Source organism: Oncorhynchus clarkii, chromosome 12 (assembly GCF_045791955.1).
Source record: "Oncorhynchus clarkii lewisi isolate Uvic-CL-2024 chromosome 12, UVic_Ocla_1.0, whole genome shotgun sequence".
Lineage (NCBI taxonomy): Eukaryota > Metazoa > Chordata > Actinopteri > Salmoniformes > Salmonidae > Oncorhynchus > Oncorhynchus clarkii.
In genome coordinates, this window is record NC_092158.1 from 42,344,861 (window position 1) to 42,364,431 (window position 19,571).

The 19,571-nt window shown below is 43.3% G+C and overlaps 1 protein-coding gene across 2 annotated transcripts in view; it reads right to left on the bottom strand.

Moving 5' to 3' along the window:
- Positions 1-19,571, bottom strand: part of LOC139423207 (Rho GTPase activating protein 32b) — a 210,845-nt gene that overhangs the window by 75,388 nt on the left and 115,886 nt on the right. The window lies entirely within an intron of this gene.

Sequence of the window (19,571 nt, forward strand, 5' to 3'; positions counted from 1 at the left end):
CTCCTAACTTATTGCACAATTTGACTGCATGTATTTACTTAAAAAGTAGCTGAAAATACATTTGACCGGTCATGCTTATCGGTCAATAGGTCATTTGTATAGTTTTGTAATATTTAATTGGTGTGTGTGTGTGTATTTTCGTTAGTCGTAATGCATTTTATTTATCACATGCGCACAGCATACAGAGCATGGTTGGAGGAGCGGAATAGCCTACCACCAGTCAGACAGAGTGAAAGCAGCTCCTCAAAAAGCCTGTAGGCTACTGGAGTGAACCCTGCTTTTGTAAGCCCAGTCATTGATAACAATTCTAAATGCAATCGCGTGTTAAAAACTTGTGGCAATGATCAAAAATTAGATATTTTGTATTTCTCAATCTCAACGCGTAAAGCGCAACTCCCATTCGCTATTCCGCTGCATGGGCTATAGCCTGCCTACCGTTGACTACCAGCGCGTCACCCACCACTTTGCAATGTGAGCTTGAGGCAGTATAACTTTTGGAAACCTGAATGTTTTACTTCGCTTCAAATAACGAGGCATGTCTTAACTTGCTTCAAAGTAGCCTTGCCAAAATCCATCTATTGAAACGTGGATGGAATTATTTTATAAAGACTTTCTCGTACCATTAACCAGCATTTCATTCATGTTCAATAGGCATGTTCAATAGGTTATAGCCTTTTGACTGTAAATCGATTGGCGCTTAACGAAACATGTCCGGTCCTTGTAGGCGTGCATAGTATCAGAGACGAATAAACTAAGCGAGAGGTTTCACTCCTGTCAAAATAAGTCCAAAATAAGTCGAATGCATTTCTATGGGCTTATACTGGGACCTAAACTTGTCTCCTGCCTTCCCGCCTTGGGACGACTCGCCTTGTTAGGGCGGAAACATAACAGATATGATAGTATTTTCTGTTGGTCACGTCATTTTACTGTTCGGGAAAAATGTAACTTTGTTGACCAGTTAAATGAGGGTCAGTTAGTCGGCAGCAAAATTGACCGAAATTTGCATCCCTACCCAAAATATTTGTTTAGTTTTGGGGATTTTAGTTTTGGGTCCAAAAATACAAAAATAACGAGGAATTCACCCACAAATGTGTTTAATTTAAATCTGTTCCATATTCCCACTAATTAAAAAAAAGGAGACGTGATCGTGTCTCAATGTAATCAAGATATGAAACAGTTTTTTTCAAATAGAATCTCTTTTTGGGATAAGTTGTGATCAATTTGCAGTGTACAAATTATTATAATTAGCCTATGTTCCGGCCCCTATGACCAAAAACGACCCGCGGCTGAATCTAGTTGCCTACCCCTGATGTAGGCTATATCGCTGCCACAATAACTCAGGAGACAAGCTTGGAAAATCTCACACACAGGGACATACATAGCCCACAGTACTACTGAAAATCTCACACACAGGGACATACATAGCCCGTAGTACTACTGAAAATCTCACACACTGGGACATACATAGCCCGTAGTACTACTGAAAATCTCACACACTGGGACATACATAGCCCACAGTACTACTGAAAATCTCAAACACAGGGACATACATAGCCCGTAGTACTACTGAAAATCTCACACACTGGGACATACATAGCCCGTAGTACTACTGAAAATCTCACACACTGGGACATACATAGCCCATAGTACTACTGAAAATCTCACACACTGGGACATACATAGCCCGTAGTACTACTGAAAATCTCACACACTGGGACATACATAGCCCGTAGTACTATTGAAAATCTCACACACTGGGACATACATGGCCCGTAGTACTACTGAAAACCCCCACAGAGCTGGAAAGAGTCCACATGGGGGGAAATCCTGGAATCAAGCAGAGGAAAAAACTTGGATGACCAAATCTCATTGCTGACCTCTCCTCTGTCATCAGACATAATCCACTACGGTTTTCATTTCAGTTGTTTAATGTTTCCAAACGGATGAGGTTGGTAATGATTTATAGCCTATGTTAAGTCATCCTCAGCCAATAGTTTTCCATTTGTCAATAATCCAAATTGTGTCTACAACAGTCACAACATTGTCAAAAAACTTTGTCAACAATCCAAACTTGGTCAATAGTCCCCACCATATGTCCCTCTGACATCAATTAGTCAGATGTCACTTAAGTTGGGTGGCATGTCAGGGACTACTAGATCTGAATTTCTCATCAGCCACAACAGGCAGCTATAAATATAATCATATCATAAGCCAAAGGTGACCTAGTTCGTTCAACTTTTTCATGGCAGGTTTGTATGATTCACCAACGTAACCATCTATATGTCTCAAATGAATAATTTGACATGTATGCCATAGTAAGCCTAGATATAGGTCAGGGATAAATGGGATTTTTGTCTTTCTCAAAAACACACTGTACCAAGTACGAACAGAAACTGATGCCATGATTGCACTGCAACAAATGCAGGAGTTTCAAATAATTCTGCTACAGGGAAGAAGTACAGCATAAGCAGATTATATTTTTCTTGTTTGCTAAAGAGAAGTGGGGGACTGCGGAGGTAGATGTGTTTGGATTGGCCCTCCCACACAGACACTTCAAACACTGGCATTTTTATCAGGCTGCAGAGGTTTTCAAGTGCTGTTCGCCTGTAGGGCAACACCGCAGTGCTTCAAAACAAACAGAGAAACATTGAAAGATGCATTCATTATGACCAACTGGGAAGAACGCTACTGTAGTTTACTGAGGCTAGTAAGAACTGAAGTTTTCTTTTGACTGGATTTAAAACACTGGATGAGATTAAGGATCGGGGGTATTATGCCAAAATGCAAATCCCCTTATGAAACCAAGACTGATAACAGTTGACTTACCGTACACACTACTACTGTACACAAACAGTAGAGCTGTCTCTGCTGTTGTGACATCACTAAGAGTAGCTTACATGACAGGGCAGGCGGTCAGGCAGGCAAGCACTCACTGGGGCTAAAAATGTACTTGCATCTCTTGTCAATATGGTGCCATGGCCCTGTAATTCAGGGAACTCTTCAGCAACATGCTGCTATGCCGACTTTATTGCATAGCCCCATTTCTAGTGTTTCCAAGTAGTCACACAGTGCAACGCTAACTACAGCATCATGTTGTTGGTCGAACAACACAAACTGCTAAACTTAAACTATGGTTTCATTTCTAGTGTAGCTTTTGCGATGATTCAATCTCTCTCTGGAGCCCAGCCAGGCTACTATTGAAATGTACAGAACGTTAGACATTTGATAGTCAGGATAATACAAGAAACAATAAAAGCTAGTTCCATGAACCAAAACAAGCCTTTTCTTCCCTACAAGAGGCAGGAAAAAAAGAGGCAAAAGTGTAATTCAGGGAGTCTTCAGCGGTAAAGTCATTGTTGGAGCACTCCCAGAATGAACCCTTTCACCCCCAAAGCCAACTCAGCAGTTTGGATTTCCCACGTTCCAGGCTTTCACTGCCGGAGGCCCCCTAGGCAGAGCAGAGGGAGAGGTAGAGTTCTGATGGAAAGAAAATTGAAGACGAAAGGGGACTTAAGACTAGAAGCAATGCTAAGGTACATGTACTGTGCAGTGTGGGGAAGGTAGTAGGTTGGGAATTGCCAGTGACAATATATAGAATCGTGAGAATTGCAATACATATTGTAATTCTCACAATTCTATATATTGCGATTCAATACTGAGATTTTGCGATTCCATTGTCCAAACATATTGCTCAATAATATATATATATATATATATCTGCTACAGAGGGACAAAAAAGAGCCATGTGAAAGCAAGTTTTGAACAGTCATGGAAATGTGCTGAAAACAAATTGGCTACCCTTTTAAAAAGACGATGGAAAACAAGCTATGAAGGAAAAAATACTGCCGTTTGTGCAGGTACAGCCAACTAGTGCAAAAAATATTATCAAAAAAAATATCCCCATAGGTACAGAGCCTTCAAAAAGTCTTCATACCCCTTCACTTATTCCACATTTTGTGGTGTTACAGCCCAAATTCAAAATGGATAAAATAGATAGATTTTCTCACCCATCTACACACAATATCCCTTATCAACATGTTTTGTTTTTGCTGTGCAAATGTATTGAACATGAAATAGTCATATCTTATTTACATAAGTATTCACACCCCTGAATCAATACTTTGCAAAAGCACCTTTGGCAGTGTTTACAGCTGGGTAAGTCTCTAAGAGCCTTCCACACCTGGATTGTGCAATGTTTGCCCATTATCCTTTTCAAAATTCTTCAAGCTCTGTCAAATTGGTTGTTGATCATTGCTAGACAACCATTTTCAGGTCTTGCCATAGATTTAAGTCAAAACTTTAACTCGGCCACTCAGGAACATTCACTGTCGGCAAATGCAGTCTGGAATCTTCTGGCATCACAGCACAACATCGCTCTAATCACAGTCAGAAAACCGTTGAAGAAACTTGAGCGGACTTATGGAAAGGCCCTGTAAGACATATACATAGATATTTATTTAACTAGGCAAGTCAGTTAAGAACAAATTCTTATTTACAATGACGGCCTACACTGGCAAAACCCAGATGACGCTGGGCCAATTGTGCGCTGTCCTATGGGACTCCCAATCACAGCCGGATGTGATACAGCCTGATTTCGAACCAGGGACTGCAGTGATGCCTCTTGCACGGAGACGCAGTGCCTTAGACCTCTGCGCCACTCGGGAGCCATGACCAATATATATATTTATTTTCTGTCCAACCCTTTGTACACTGATCTCCACAGATGATTGTCGGCATGTTTGTGTGCTCTGCAAAAACATATTCACATTTTTAGTACACAATTATCGATTTTATTGCACAGTATGCCTACACATTGATAAGCTATACAAATACCTTTACTTTTGGTGATCCTCTCAGCTCCGGCTCATTTTCAAGTCCTATGGTGGTTACAGTCCTAACCCTGGAATGGGTAAGCACCATAGAAAGAAGCTGGCTTGATGAAAACTGTCTGTAAGCCGGAATAGGGTCTGCTTGGACCAAAACACACTGCCGCCTGGGTTTGCATTGCAAATGAGGGCATAAACTGGGTCAAGACGCCAGCAGGGTAAATAGACCTTCATGGAGTAATATAAAAGATTAGATACAAATAAATTTATGAAAGACCTACAACACCTACGGTAGGCCTACATTATATCTAAAAATGTTTGTTTAAATCTCTACATGTAGGTCTCTGGATTTAAACCCGATCAAACTTGTTTGGCATCAGCTGAAAACATTCATCCGTAACTCTGCCAAGCCTACAGTACAAGCAAAGATGAACTGGTGAAGGTCATCCAGGCGTTTTGGCTTGAGAAATTGACGATACAATTCCCCTTTTACCCTCCTTCTTGGCAAGTCTTTCTTCCTGCTAATAGCCCAAAACGGGTGGATCAATGGTTTCTTTTGTGTCCCAAATATTGAACTAGTGTATTAATTACAGTAATTTACCATTCTCATTCTCAGACTGGAACCATTTTCAAATAACCGAAAGTGAGCGGTTGTAATCTCAATAAAGGGAAAAGGGCCATTCTTGAACATGGGGTGAGACAATAGGCCCTTTTTATTTTGTCTGGCTTGCCATTCTAAATAAAACTGAATATTTTTTGCTGATATAATTTAAAACAGGTCGCTCTCCGCCTGACTCGCCGCTTATTTTAGTTAAACGCTCTTCACGGACCGTGCTTATTTGAGACCAAAACTAGCGATCAATTGTAGAGTCGTGACTTTTTATTATCACTACAATTTTATTTTCTTCACTTCTAGACTAATCAGAAAGCAGGTTGGTACTAGAGGTCGACCGATTATGATTTTTCAACGCCAATACCGATTATTGGAGGACAAAAAAGGCCAATACCGATTAGTCGGCCGATTTTTTAATTTATTTATTTGTAATAATGACAATTCCAACAATACTGAATGAACACTTATTTTAACATAATATAATACATCAATAAAATCAATTTAGCATCAAGTAAATAATGAAACATGTTCAATTTGGTTTAAATAATGCAAAAACAAAGTGTTGGGGAAGAAAGTAAAAGTGCAATATGTGCTATGTAAGAAAGCTAAGGCTAACATTCCTTGCTCAGAACATGAGAACATATGAAAGCTGGTGGTTCCTTTTAACATGAGTCTTCAATATTCCCAGGTAAGAAGTTTTAGGTTGTAGTTATTATAGGAATTATAGGACTATTTCCCTCTATACCATTTGTATTTCATTAACCTTTGACTATTGGATGTTCTTATAGGCACTTTAGTATTGCCAGTGTAACAGTATAGCTTCCGTCCCTCTCCTCGCTCCTCCCTGGGCTCGAACCAGCAACACAACGACAACAGCCACCATCGAAGCAGCGTTACCCATGCAGAGCAAGGGGAACAACTACTAGAAGGCTCAGAGCAAGGGACGTTTGAAACGCTATTAGCGCCCACTAACTAGCTAGCCATTTCACTTTGGTTACACCAGCCTCATCTCGGAGGTTGATAGGCTTGAAGTCATAAACAGTGCAATGCTTGACGCACAACGAAGAGCTGCTGGCAAAACACCTGAAAGTGCAGTTTGAATGAATGTTTACGTGCCTGCTTCTGCCTACCACCGCTCAGTTAGATACTTAGATGCTTGTATGCTCAGTCAGATTATATGCAACGCAGGACATGCTAGATAATATCTAGTAATATCATCAACCATGTGTAGTTAACTAGTGATTATGATTGATTGTTTTTTATAAGATAATTTTAATGCTAGCTAGCAACTTACCTTGGCTTACTGCATTCGCGTAACAGGCAGTCTCCTTGTGGAGTGCAACGAGAGAGAGGCAGGTCGTTATTGCGTTGGACTAGTTAACTGTAAGGTTGCAAGATTGAATCACCCGAGCTGACAAGGTGAAAATCTGTCGTTCTGCCCCTGAACAAGGCAGTTAACCCACCGTTCCTAGGCCGTCATTGAAAATAAAAACGTGTTCTTAACTGACCTGCCTAGTTAAAGATTAAATAAAGTGTAAGGTGTAAAATAATAATAATAATAAATAAATAAAAATAATAATAGGCAAATCGGCGCCCCAAAATACCTATTTGTGATTGTTATGAAAACTTGAAATCACCCCTAATTAATCAGCCATTCCGATTAATGGGTCGACATCTAGTTGGTACTTATTTATTTTGATCCAAAGCCATGAATGAGTGAGTCACTCAGCTTTATGGCGATCAACCAAAAACACAGCATCTACCATGGTATTCCATTTCCAGCGAGACTATTCAAGCCATCGACTCACTAATGGTTGAAGATGATGAGCGATCGGCTAAAGGCAATCTGGAATCTGTGTGCTGCAACACCAGTTTGGATTGAAGTATAACTTTTCTATGACTGACAACTTTAGTGAGAGGGCTAATGCTTTAATATTTAATAAATGTATACCCTCCAAATTCATAATCATTATATAAATAGTCCCATGTGCACCTTCATCAGATGAACCGCAACATCACAGCCATTAAACTGTTTTAAAGTCACTACTGGCCTTATATTGAAATCCCTGAGCAATTTCCTTCCTCTCTGGTAACTGAGTTAGGAAGGACACCTGTATCTTGTAGTGACTGGGTGAATTGATACACTATCCATTACTTAATTACTAAGTGTAATTATAACTTCACCATGCTCAAAGGGATATTCAATGTCTGCTTTTTGATTTTAAACCCATCTACCAATAGATGCCCTTCTTTGCGAGGCATTGGAAAACTTCCCTGGTCTTCGTGGTTGAATCTGTGTTTGAAATGCAATGCTCAACTGAGGGATCTTACAGATAATTGTATGTGTGGGGTTCAGAGGTAGTCATTAAAAAATCATGTTAAACACTATTACTGCACACAGAGAGTCCATGCAACTTATGTGACTTGTTAAGCAGATTTTAACCACTGAACTTATTTTGGCTTGCCATAACAAAGGAGTCGAATAGCTATTGACTCGAGACATTTCAGCTTTTACATTTTTAGAAATTTGTTAAAGTTTTGAAAATCAATTCCACTTTGATATTATGGGGTATCGTGTGTAGGCCAGTGACTAAACATATAAATTGAATCCATTTAAAATTCAGTCAAGGGGTGTGAATACATTCTGAAGGCTCAGTAACTATTGATTTTTTACCATCGCTAGATGGTAGCCTCCATTAGATTAAGTCTCGCAGTGATGGTAAGTGCACTGTAGAGTAGGGGGGAGTTTAGCATGGACACAGCAGCCGTGTTGAAATGTAAAAAAAGTGTGTGAACATCCCAGGCTGTAACTCATGTAGCTAGGGCCTCCCTCTGCTGCCCATGCAATTCCAGCTCACATTCCTGGATTTCTTTCTCATACACACAGAAATGAGCGCACACACACAGACAGACAGAGGCAGACACACAGAGAGTTGGGCTAGAGCAAAAGCCTGCACACCCAATAGTTCTCCGGGAGAAGAGTGTGATTAACACTGGAGGGGTCTTAGTGAAATGGAAGGAAACTGGGAATGGGGTGTCGGAGCAGAGGCTCATACTGTACATCAGAGGGAAAGGGACGATGCTGAAGTCTCATAACAGACAATAGGAAACGCTTCACACACTATCCCATTTGTCCCACAGCTACAACCGAGAGGTATTTGGTATTGGAAAGCCCTTCGTCTCATGCTGATAATGGGGGTGATGCAAACTAATACGTCATCCACTGACAAGAGACCGAATAGGTGACCATGTGATCGGGGATCTATTGGTGGGTGACATCATCTCTGATCTCATCTTCAAGCCTTACTTAATCCTTTGTCACGGTCCTCAGCCTTACTTACAGGGAAATACGCAGGCTAGATCTCGACTGCAATCAATGGAGTGAAAGTCCTATTGGAGATGACATTTTCTGTGCAGTGTGTGTTGCTATACAATCATTGGCCAGTTTATTAGGTACACACCCATTTAATGAAAATGGATCACTCCTACAGTCAGTGTGTCACGTGGCTGTGGCTTGTTATATAAAGCAGGCAGACGGGCATAGAGGCATTCAGTTACTGTTCGATTGAACGTTAGAATGGGGAAAAACTAGTGACCGAGCGTGGTATGATTGTGAGTGCCAGGCACGCCAGATCCAGTATCTCAGAAATGGCTGCTCTCCTGGGCTTTACACGCACGACAGTGTCTAGGGTTAACCGAGAATGGTGTCACAAACCAAAAACATTCAGTCAGAGGCAGTCTTGTGGGCGAAACCAGCTCGTTGATGAGAGAGGTCGCAGGAGAATGGCAAGAATCGTGCATGCTAACAGGGGGGCCACAAACAGACGCCGCAGTACAACAGTCAGGCGGAGTGCGTCTCGGGACGCACAACTCATCGGTCCCTGTCACGGATGGGCTATTGCAGCAGGCGACCACACCGTGTTCCACTCCCATCAGCTAAAAACAAGAAGAAGCAACTCCAGTATACACGCGATCACCAACACTGGACAATTGAGGAGTGGAAAACCATTGCCTGGCACATGACAGCGAGTTCAGTTTACTTGAGTGTCCCGTGCAGACCCCAGACCTCAACCAAAGAGTATCTTTCTAAATATAAATAGAACGGGCTGAATGTACCGCCGTCCAATCTGCAGCAACTGCATGATGCCATCGCGTCAGCATGGCCCAACATTCCTGTGGAACGTTTCCCACACCTTGTAGAATGACCCAGTACTAGATGTACCTAATTAAGTGGCCGGCGAGTGTATATGGGGCTACCTCTGCTTTGTCTGAGTGAGGGAGTGGGCGGAGTGAGCATATTGTGTTATGGGTGTATTATTGTCTGGTGGGGACAAATGCCTTCAGTTCAAAGACCAGTTCCTTCTCATGAGAAGCTAAACCAGCCGAGGCACCACACTTCACACTCGTCGTCACAGAATATTTATTTACCGGCCAGGAATGGTATAAAAATCTGGACACTCGCATATAGGCTCATTCACACACAAAACAGATAAAGATTTGCAGGAATACACAAAGACACAAACACACCCAGCTTAAACTTGGCAAATGATGTATCAACCAAACGGGAAGAAACACACAGATGCAAAGACGTATTACGACACACACATTCCATTCTAAGGTGCTCAACCGCATACACTTATGCCGTTATGGGGGGGCAAACTCTGCCTCGGGGCTGTCAAACAGATTGATGATCGTAGCTGGAGTCTAAGGCTTTTACAAACCCCCTGAGTCCTGAACGCTCCGGGCCATTTCTCACACAGCACATCTTCATACCAACCAACCAACCAACCAATACTGCACAACTTAACCTCAAAAACATCCAGCAATTTCCTGGTGGAGACAGGTCAGCATTTTCCCACCTCTATTCAGAGGAGAGTCTGTGTGTGGGGTGTATGTAGAAAGGGCAAGTAAGGGCAATATCTATCCCTCTCTTTTTCGCCCTCTTCAGACAACAATGGTTTATGGGTTTCGCTCTGTCCTCCCCCCTCCCGTCTGCCTTTTCTCTTCTCTTGTTTTGTCATCCACCACCGCTGCAGGGAAAGGATAGCCTTAAATCTCCTGTCCTTTCTGAGCGGTCGGTCAGCTATTTATTCATAGGAAGTGGGGGATGTTAATGTATCGATCGGCACAATCTGGTCCACACAGCAGCCTCTGTAGGAAATAGCTGCTGCCCCGCTCCTTCATGTTTCTGCTCTGATTTATGAATTAATAGAAGGAAATATTTGGTTTAATCCCAGCCCCTAAGAGATCAACCCACCTAATTGTATTGAATGCATATACGTGTTTAAATACATACGGACCTTTTGCTCATGTGGTAGAATAAATCATACTCTTGGGAGTCTACAGACCACACTCTTACAAAACCAATGGGCCTAGTTGCTCATTTGCCCGAGAGCTCTCACTATTCAACAGCAGAGTCCCATTGCCACTGATTTGGAGCAAGAGAAAAGAGAGGGGACCTAACTACCTCATAGTGAGGGGAAACAGAGGTGTGTGTGTATGTCTAGAGTCTGGACCAGTCGGGAACAGACGGACTGTGATTCCAGCTAGAGACCACTGAGCCGCGAAGGAGTGAGACAAAGAAGATTGATGGCTAATATCAGATTGATTAAACTAAATGCGCATCAGATAGACCTCTTCAATAAATCACATAGTAGCAGACATGTCAAATGGCACCATAATCCCTACATAGTGCACTACTGCAGACCGGGCCTACCTAACAGAGAAAATAGGCAGCTTTATGCACACCTTCTATTAATATGGCATATGGTTATAGTCTACCTTGGCCCAATAACATGTGCTTATAGGAGATCAAATCAAATTTTATTAGTCACATGCACTGAATACAACCTTACAGTGAAATGCTTACTTACAAGCCTCTAACCGACAGTCCAGTTAAAAAAAATATGAATAAGGGATAAAAGTAACAAGTAATTAAAGAGGAGCAGTAAAAAATAACAATATATACAGGGGGGTGCTGGTACAGAACAAATGTGCGGGGACACCGGTTAGTTGAGGTAGTATGTGCATGTAGGTCGAGTTAATTAAAGTGACTATGCATAGATGACAACAGAGTGGCAGTGGTGTGGAGAGGGGAAGGGGGGGAAATGTGAATAGTCTCGGTAGCCATTGGACTAGATGTTCAGGAGTCTTATGGCTTAGGGTAGGAGCTGTCTCTTGGACCTAGACTTGACGCTCCGGTACCGCTTGCCGTGTGGTAGCAGAGAGAACAGTCTATGATTAGGGTGGCTGGAGTCTGACAATTTCTAGGGCCTTCCCCTGACACCGCCTGGTATAGAGGTCCTGGATGGTAGGAAGCTTGGCCCCAGTGATGTACTGGGCCGTTTGCACTACCCTCTGTAGTGCCTTGAGGACCTTTTGAGGATCTCAGGACCTATGCTAAATATTTTCAGTCTCCTGAGGGGGAATAGGTTTTGTCGTGCCTTCTTCACAACTGTCTTGGTGTGTTTGGACCATGTTCGTTTGTTGGTGATATGGACACCAAGGAACTTGAAGCTTTCAACCTGCTCCACTGTTGCCCCGGCGATGAGAATGGGGGAGTGCTCGGTCCTCTTTTTCCTGTGGTCCACAATCATCTCCTTAGTCTTGATCACGTTGAGGGAGAGGTTGTTGTCCTGGTACCACACGGCCAGGTCTCTGAACTCCCTATCGGCTGTCTCATTGTCGAAGATCAACCGCTGTTGTCTCATCAGCAAATCTAATGATGGTGTTGGAGCCAAGCCTGGCCGTGCAGTCATGAGTGAACAGGGAGTACAGGAGGGGGCTGAGCACGAACCCCTGAGGGGCCCCTGTGTTGAGGATCAGCGTGGTGGATGTGTTGGTACCTGTATAGCCTACTTAGACACATAATTAGAAAGTACCCCTTGAAAGTGCCTGATGACTTTAGTTACACTGCTAAGGGAAGGGTACTTCAACTGTACAGTGTTTCTTGACTTTATTATTATACAGGCCTACAGTTAATTCGGAAAGTATACAGACCCCTTCACTTTTTCTACATTTTATGTTACAGCCTTATTCTAAAATTGATTAAATTAGTATGTTCCCACATAAATCTACACACAATACCCCATAATGACAAAGCAAAAACAGGTTTTTAGAAATGTGTGCAAAGTTAAAAAATAAAAAACAATACCTTTACACAAGCATTCAGACCCTTTGATATGAGATTCGAAATTGACCTTCGGTACATCCTGTTTCCATTGATCATCCTTGAGATGTTTCTACAACTTGATTTGAGTCCTCCTGTGGTATATTGAATTGATTGGACTTGATTTGGAAAGGCATACATACACCTGTCTATATAAGGTCCCACAGTTGACAGTGCATGTCAGAGCAAACACCAAGCCATAAGGTCGAAGGAATTGTCCGTAGAGCTCCGAGACAGGATTGTGTCAAGACACAGATCCAGGGAAGGGTACCAAAACATTTCTGCAGCATTGAAGGTCCCCAAGAACACAGTGGCCTCCATCATTCTTAAATGGAATAAGATTGGAACCACCAAGGCTCTTCCTAATTGGGGGAGTTGGGGGATAAGGGCCTTGGTCAGGGAGGCTCCCAAGTGGCGCAGCAGTCTAAGGTGCTGCATCTCGGTGCTAGAGGCGTCACTACAGACCCGGGTTTGAATCCAGGCTGTATCACAAACGGCCGTAATTGGGAATCCCATAGGGTGGCCTATAATTGGGCAAATCTATGCAGCACTCCACCAGTCAGGCCTTTATGGTAGAGTGGCCAGACAGAAGCCACTCTCCTCAGTAAGAGGCACATGACAGCCTGCATGGAGTTTGCAAAAAGGCACCTAAAGGACTCTCAGACCATGAGAAACAAGATTCTCTGGTCTGATGAAACCAATGTTGAACTATTTGAACTGAAAGGCAATTGGCACGTCTGGAGGAGACTTGGCACCATCTGTACTGTGAAGCATGGTGGTAGTAGCATTATGCTGTGGAGATGTTTTTCAGTGGCAGGGACTACTAGTCAGGATCGAGGGAAAGATGAATGGAGCAAAGTACAGAGAGAACCTTGATGAACACCTGCTCCAGAGAGCTTAGGACCTCAGATTGGGGTGAAGGTTCAACTTCCAACAGGAAAACAACCCTAAGCACACAGCCAAGACAACACAGGAGTGGCTTTGGGATAAGTCTCTGAATGTCCTTGAGTGGCCCAACCAGAGGCCTGACTTGAACCCGATCGAACATCTCTGGAGAGACCTGAAAATTACTGTGCAGCAACGCTCCCCATCCAACCTGACAGAGCTTGAGAGGATCTTTAGAGAAGAATGGGAGAAACTCCCCGAATACGGGTGTGCTAAGCTTGCAGAGTCATACCCAAGAAGTTGCAAAAATGTCTAAAAGCCTATTTTTGCTTAGTCATTATGGGGTATCGTGTGTAGATTGATGAGGGAAAAAAACAATATAATCCGATTTAGAGTAAGGCTGTAACGTAACAAAATGTGGAAAAAGTCAAAGGGTCTGAATACTTTCCGAAGGCACTGTATAATAATATACCATACTAATAAAAGGTATACATATAGCTTATTTCATATTAGACCCAGTCTCAAACTCTTGTCATTTTAGAGGCGCTCGTCGCTAAAGGAGCTAAGAAGCTAGCATAAGCGCTGCACCAGCTGCAGTATTTTTTATTTCATTTTTATTTGACCTTTATTGAACCAGGTAGGCCATTTGAGATCAAGTTCTCATCTACAACTGTGACCTGGCCAAGATAAAGCAAAGCAGTGTGACACAAACACAGAGTAACACATGGGATAAACAAACGTACGGTCAACCGGACCTCCGATTTGACACACTGAACTCTATCTGAGAATTAGTTGGTAAACCAGGCGAGGCAGTCATTTGAGAAACCAAGGCTGTTGAGTCTGCCGATGAGAATGCGGTGATTGACAGTCGAAAGCCTTGGCCAGGTCGATGAAGACAGTATTGTATTTTATCGATGGCGGTTATGATATCATTTAGGACCTTGACCGTGGCTGAGGTGCACCCATGACCAGCTAAGAAACCAGATTGCATAGCAGAGAAGGTACAGTGGGATTCGAAATGGTCGGTGATCTGTTTGTTATCTTGGCTTTCGAAAGACCTTAGAAAGGCAGGGTAGGATAGATATAGGTCTAACAGTTTGTGTCTAGAATGTTTCCCCCTTTGAAGAGGGGGATGACCGCAGCAGCAGTATGTGTTGAAGTAGGAAGAGGATAGTGTAGAGTTACAGATAAACAGTAAGGCTGGAGGAGGAGAGCGGCTGGAGGAGGAGAGCGGCTGGAGGAGGAGTGAAAGTGTTCTTTCCTGGCATTTGTCTGACAGTCAGAGGAGGCTGTGGGCTTAGCTATCATCTGTCCACTGACCTGGTTGGCTTTGAGTGGGGAGTAGAGAGGCGGAGAGAGAGAGGGAGAAAGAGAGAGACAGGCTGGAGCAGGGTCTAGCCGACTGCAGAGTAAGGTGTCTACATTCTCGTCCTGTGTGAGAGAGTGTGAGGGGAGAGGAGGCTTGAGTCAGTGAGTTGGGGGGGGGGGATGTTGCCTTTGGGACGACACTTCTGTTTATAGCAGATGGTCTGGTGCAGACAGACAGACACACACCGCAGTTCTGGGTAAATGCATCTGTGCGCACATGGTGCACACGTCAGCTCTGTGGCTCTGTCATTCCAAAAAGTGTGTCTGTGTGTGTGTGTGTGTGTATCCATGTGTGAGAAAGAGAGCGAGAGCATTGGGGTTTCCCAGCCCATTGCCAGGTTAAACACTGGCCCTCTGCTGAACGGTAAGCCTCCATAATGAGTGATCCCAAGCTAAACAATTCCCCCATTGTGTGCAGCTGCAGCAGCCACACACATAAGTGTAAAGTTTCCTCCTCATTTTGTGTGTATGTAATTTGGGTAAATGTAAAATAAATAACAAGGAATGGTTGTTGAAGTTGCCACCTACAATGGCCAGCTGTCAACCTCAGATGTATGCTGTGTGTGCTGCCCTCAAATGTGACGCTGAAAAACCCATGTCCCAAATACACTACATGACCAAAAGTATGTGGACACCGGCTCATTGAACATCTCATTCCAAAGCCATGGGCATTAATGTGGAGTTGGTCCCCCCTTAACTGCTGTAACAGCCTCCACTCTTCTGGGAAGGCTTTCCACTAGATGTTGGAACGTTGCTGAGGGGACTTGCTTCCATTCAGCCACAAGAGCATTAGTGAGGTCGGGCACTGATGTCGGGCGATTAGGCCTGGCTCGCAGTCAGCGTTCATATCAAATTTTATTGGTCACATACACGTGTTTAGCAGATGTTATTGCGGGTGTAGTTAAACACTTGTGTTTCTAGCTCCAACAGTGCAGTAATATCTAACAAGTAATATCTAACAATTTCACAACAATACACAAATCTAAAGCAAAGGAATGGAATTAAGATTATATACATATTTGGACAAGCAGAGTCATAGACTAAGATACAGTAGAATATTAGAGAATACAGTACATACATATGAGATGAGTAATGCAAAATATGTAATTCAATTGTGCATCTGTAAAAGTTTGAGAGGGTCTTAGGGGCCAAGCCAAATTTCTTCAGCCTCCTGAGATTGAAGAGGCACTGTTGCGCCTTCACCACACTGTCTGTGTGGGTGGACCATTTCAGTTTGTCAGTGATGTGTACGCCGAGGATCTTGAAGCTTTCCACCATCACGGCGGTCCTGTCGATGTGGATAGGGCCGTGCTCCCTCTGCTGTTTCCTGAAGTCCACGATCAACTCCTTTGTTTCGTTGACATTGAGTGAGGTTATTTATTTTCCTGGAACCACACTCCCAGGGACCTCACCTCCTCCCTGTAGGAGGTCTCGTCATTGTTGGTAATCAGGCCTACTACTGTTGCGTTCCAATTCATCCCAATGTTGTTCGATGGGGTTGAGACCAGGGCTCTGTGCAGGCCAGTCAAGTTCTTCCACAAAAATGTCTGTATGGACTTCGCTTTGTGCATGGGGGCATTGTCATACTGAAACAGGAAAGATCCTTCCCCAAACTGTTGCCACAAAGTTGAAAGCACAGAATCCTTTTGAATATCGTTGAATGCCTAGCCCAAACCATGAAAAACAGCCCCAGACCATTATTCCTCCTCCACCAACAATGTACAAGCCAACAAAGACTAGGTAACCCCCACTGAACAGACGGGGACCACTTTAAGTAGCCTAATATATGAGAGAGAGGCTGACATGTCTGTCTGTGGGTGACATGAAAGTGTCAATACTAAACTGCTTACGAGACCAATTGATGGGCGGAAATTTAAATGGCTGGCTTTCTATGAAGCCTGCTGCTCAGTCACTGTCTGATATTAGGTTAGAATAAAGATTAACTATTTGGTTTGAACCTACTGGAGCTTCAAGTCTAAATTCTAGACAAAGGGGAAACTGGGGCCAGTGTATCCCATTCAAGCTGTACCTATAGGGGCAAACAGGTCTATGTGCACAGACAGTGACAGTTACCAAAAACCCTCTTGGCTGAACTACAAAAAATCTTTGTCGGGTGGAAACGCATTATCTTACTGGCCTTTACAGAATCATTACCAATTAAGAGATTGCTGTCAAAAGCCAGCCTGTCTTCAATGATTCCCAATACATCAGAGGTTTTCAATCAATAAGCTTCTATACCCAAATCATTCTCCTCACTCCAAAAGGTTCCTTCATCTCCCCCTGTCCTTTCCTCCAACAACCACTGATCTAGTGTGGTCTTTGGTGAAAACAGGACAAAGAGCCCTGTGTGAATAAAAAGCACCCTCTTTCTTTGAATAAATCATGTTCATTTCAGATCAGAGATATTTTCAGATCAGAGATACTTCAAGATATGTGAAGAACAAATGGAAGGAAGGAAGGCCTTTTCTCCCCGGGTCTTCGCATAGGGTTTCTGTCTGTCCTAACAGTGAAGATGGCAGCAGGCTTCAGTTACACACGACAGGATGACTGTCCACAGGGAGAGGAAACATTGGCATACAGGCCATCCCTGAAGAAACCAATACAGAAAACATGCAGGCCAGGGAAGTAATACAAAAAGGAGCCGTAATTACAAAGCAGTCCTAAAACCACCACGAGGCAGGCTGAAATGCAGCAAGCCACAGAGGAACAGAGCCAGCATAGAGTCAACAAAACCCAGCTGGGAAACCAACAGCCAAACATGCCATCTGAGAATGGCAGAATCATAGGATTGCATATAAAATCACTGAATGTATAGGATCTGTATGGACAGGGAAACAGTGTGGAACACTTGTTCTTCAGCCAATGGTGATTTTGAATTATGCTAATTATTTTTGTCGTATCACGATGTGATTGTGCTGGTTTAGTGGAGCCTCCTAGTGGAGAGAAAGTGGAAAGTCAACGCAGGATTCTGCCCACCACGACGCTACATCATCTTCCTGGAGTCTATCTGCGTTAATTCTGAGGCAATGCTGACCTCTACTGGACGTGGAGAAGAACTACATCAACATTCATCACAAACGAGGGGATGAGTTTCCACGCTACTTCTGAAATATTATCATAACAGGATTCAGAATGTTCTGGTCCTCTTCCAGTTCTTGCAGCTCTATTGTCTATACATTTTAGTAATTTAGCAGATGCTCTTATCCAGCGCTACTTACAGGAGCATTTAGGGTTAAGTGCTTTGCTGAAGGGCACATTGGTAGATTTTCACCTAGTCGGCGCGGGGATTCAAACAAACAACCTTTCGGTTACCGGCCAAATTCGCCGAACCGCTAGTTTTCCTGCTGACGTGTGTGCATGTGTGCGTGAGTGCGTGCATCATGATCTGTGTGTGTGTGTGTGAGCGTTCCATTATCCGACAGCCTTAATCCTCTCTAGCACCACAACAGTGGAGCTCTGGGTTCCCTGGTGGCATTGCAGCCCCTTCTGTGTGTGTGTGTGTGTCTCCTCAGTCTGCACAGGGAGGGAGCCATTGGGCCAGGCTCAGATAATAAACCTCTCCTTTCACCATATGGAGATGCACTCAGTAGAGAAAGGAGTCGGCAGAAGTGGGAATTAAGCATTACGTATAGCGGATTTATGATGTAATATCCATTGGGTAAACAGTGCAGATGTGACTGGGGGAAATGCCTCTCATGCTAACCATGCAAATGTGTGTTGACTTTTGACCACGTAGATAAACGTTCTGATATAAAGACTTGGATTAGGAGATTTGTATTACTTGCCGCTCGGGTTGCTTGCCTCCTATTCTCAGTTTAGAATGGATGCTGGATAGCCTTGCATACAGTATAGTAAACAGAAACCAATGTCAGATTTTGTAAGGATAAATGCTTGGTTGACAGAGTACAACCCACCGGAAAATATAGGCTAAATAGCCAACTATTAACACAGGGTCTGCCTGTAACAACGTGCTGACAAAGGAGAGACAACATCTTAGCTGTCCTACTTCATCAGCACTGGGGGAATTTGCGGGGAATTTGCTTCAACTTCTCCGGTTCTTTCACATCAGGAGTGAGTTTCCCAAAAGCATAAAGATCTTTAGCACTAAAAATCATCTACAATACATTACTAGGCAATGGAAGAAAAATGACCTCAATGCTAAAGTTGGAGAGAGGAAGAGAGGAGACAAGAAAAGAGGAGGCAAGGAGAGAGGAAGCCAGTATAGGAGTCATGGCGTACAAGAAGGCCTGTTAATGTCATGTTTTGGGTGGGGAGGGGAGAAAGCAACAACAGCTGGTGCTGCTCATTGGTGAGGCATGTTAATTACACTTAACATCCCTTCCATTTCTCCTTGAGCCAGAGGCCTCTTCTGCTACAGGGGTCCAGCAGGATTCCACACAGACACACACAACATGCTCAATACAGCCACACAGCTAGGGCTCTCCTACCATTCTTTCAGTATTGTCAACAATGTTTTGAAGATTTACGGGCAAATCACAACCACCTAATACCACTGGCAAAATGCCTTCATGAACTATGTAACCAGTAAAGATTAGCACTGGGCTATACAGAGATATTCCACTCAAAACAACTCCACAGTTTTCATTGCAATATAAATATATCATATCACAATCAATGTAGGTACCTTGACACACCAGATGGTTCACCATTTTTGAACAACATTGCAGCATCATAGTGCCACGCTAAGTGC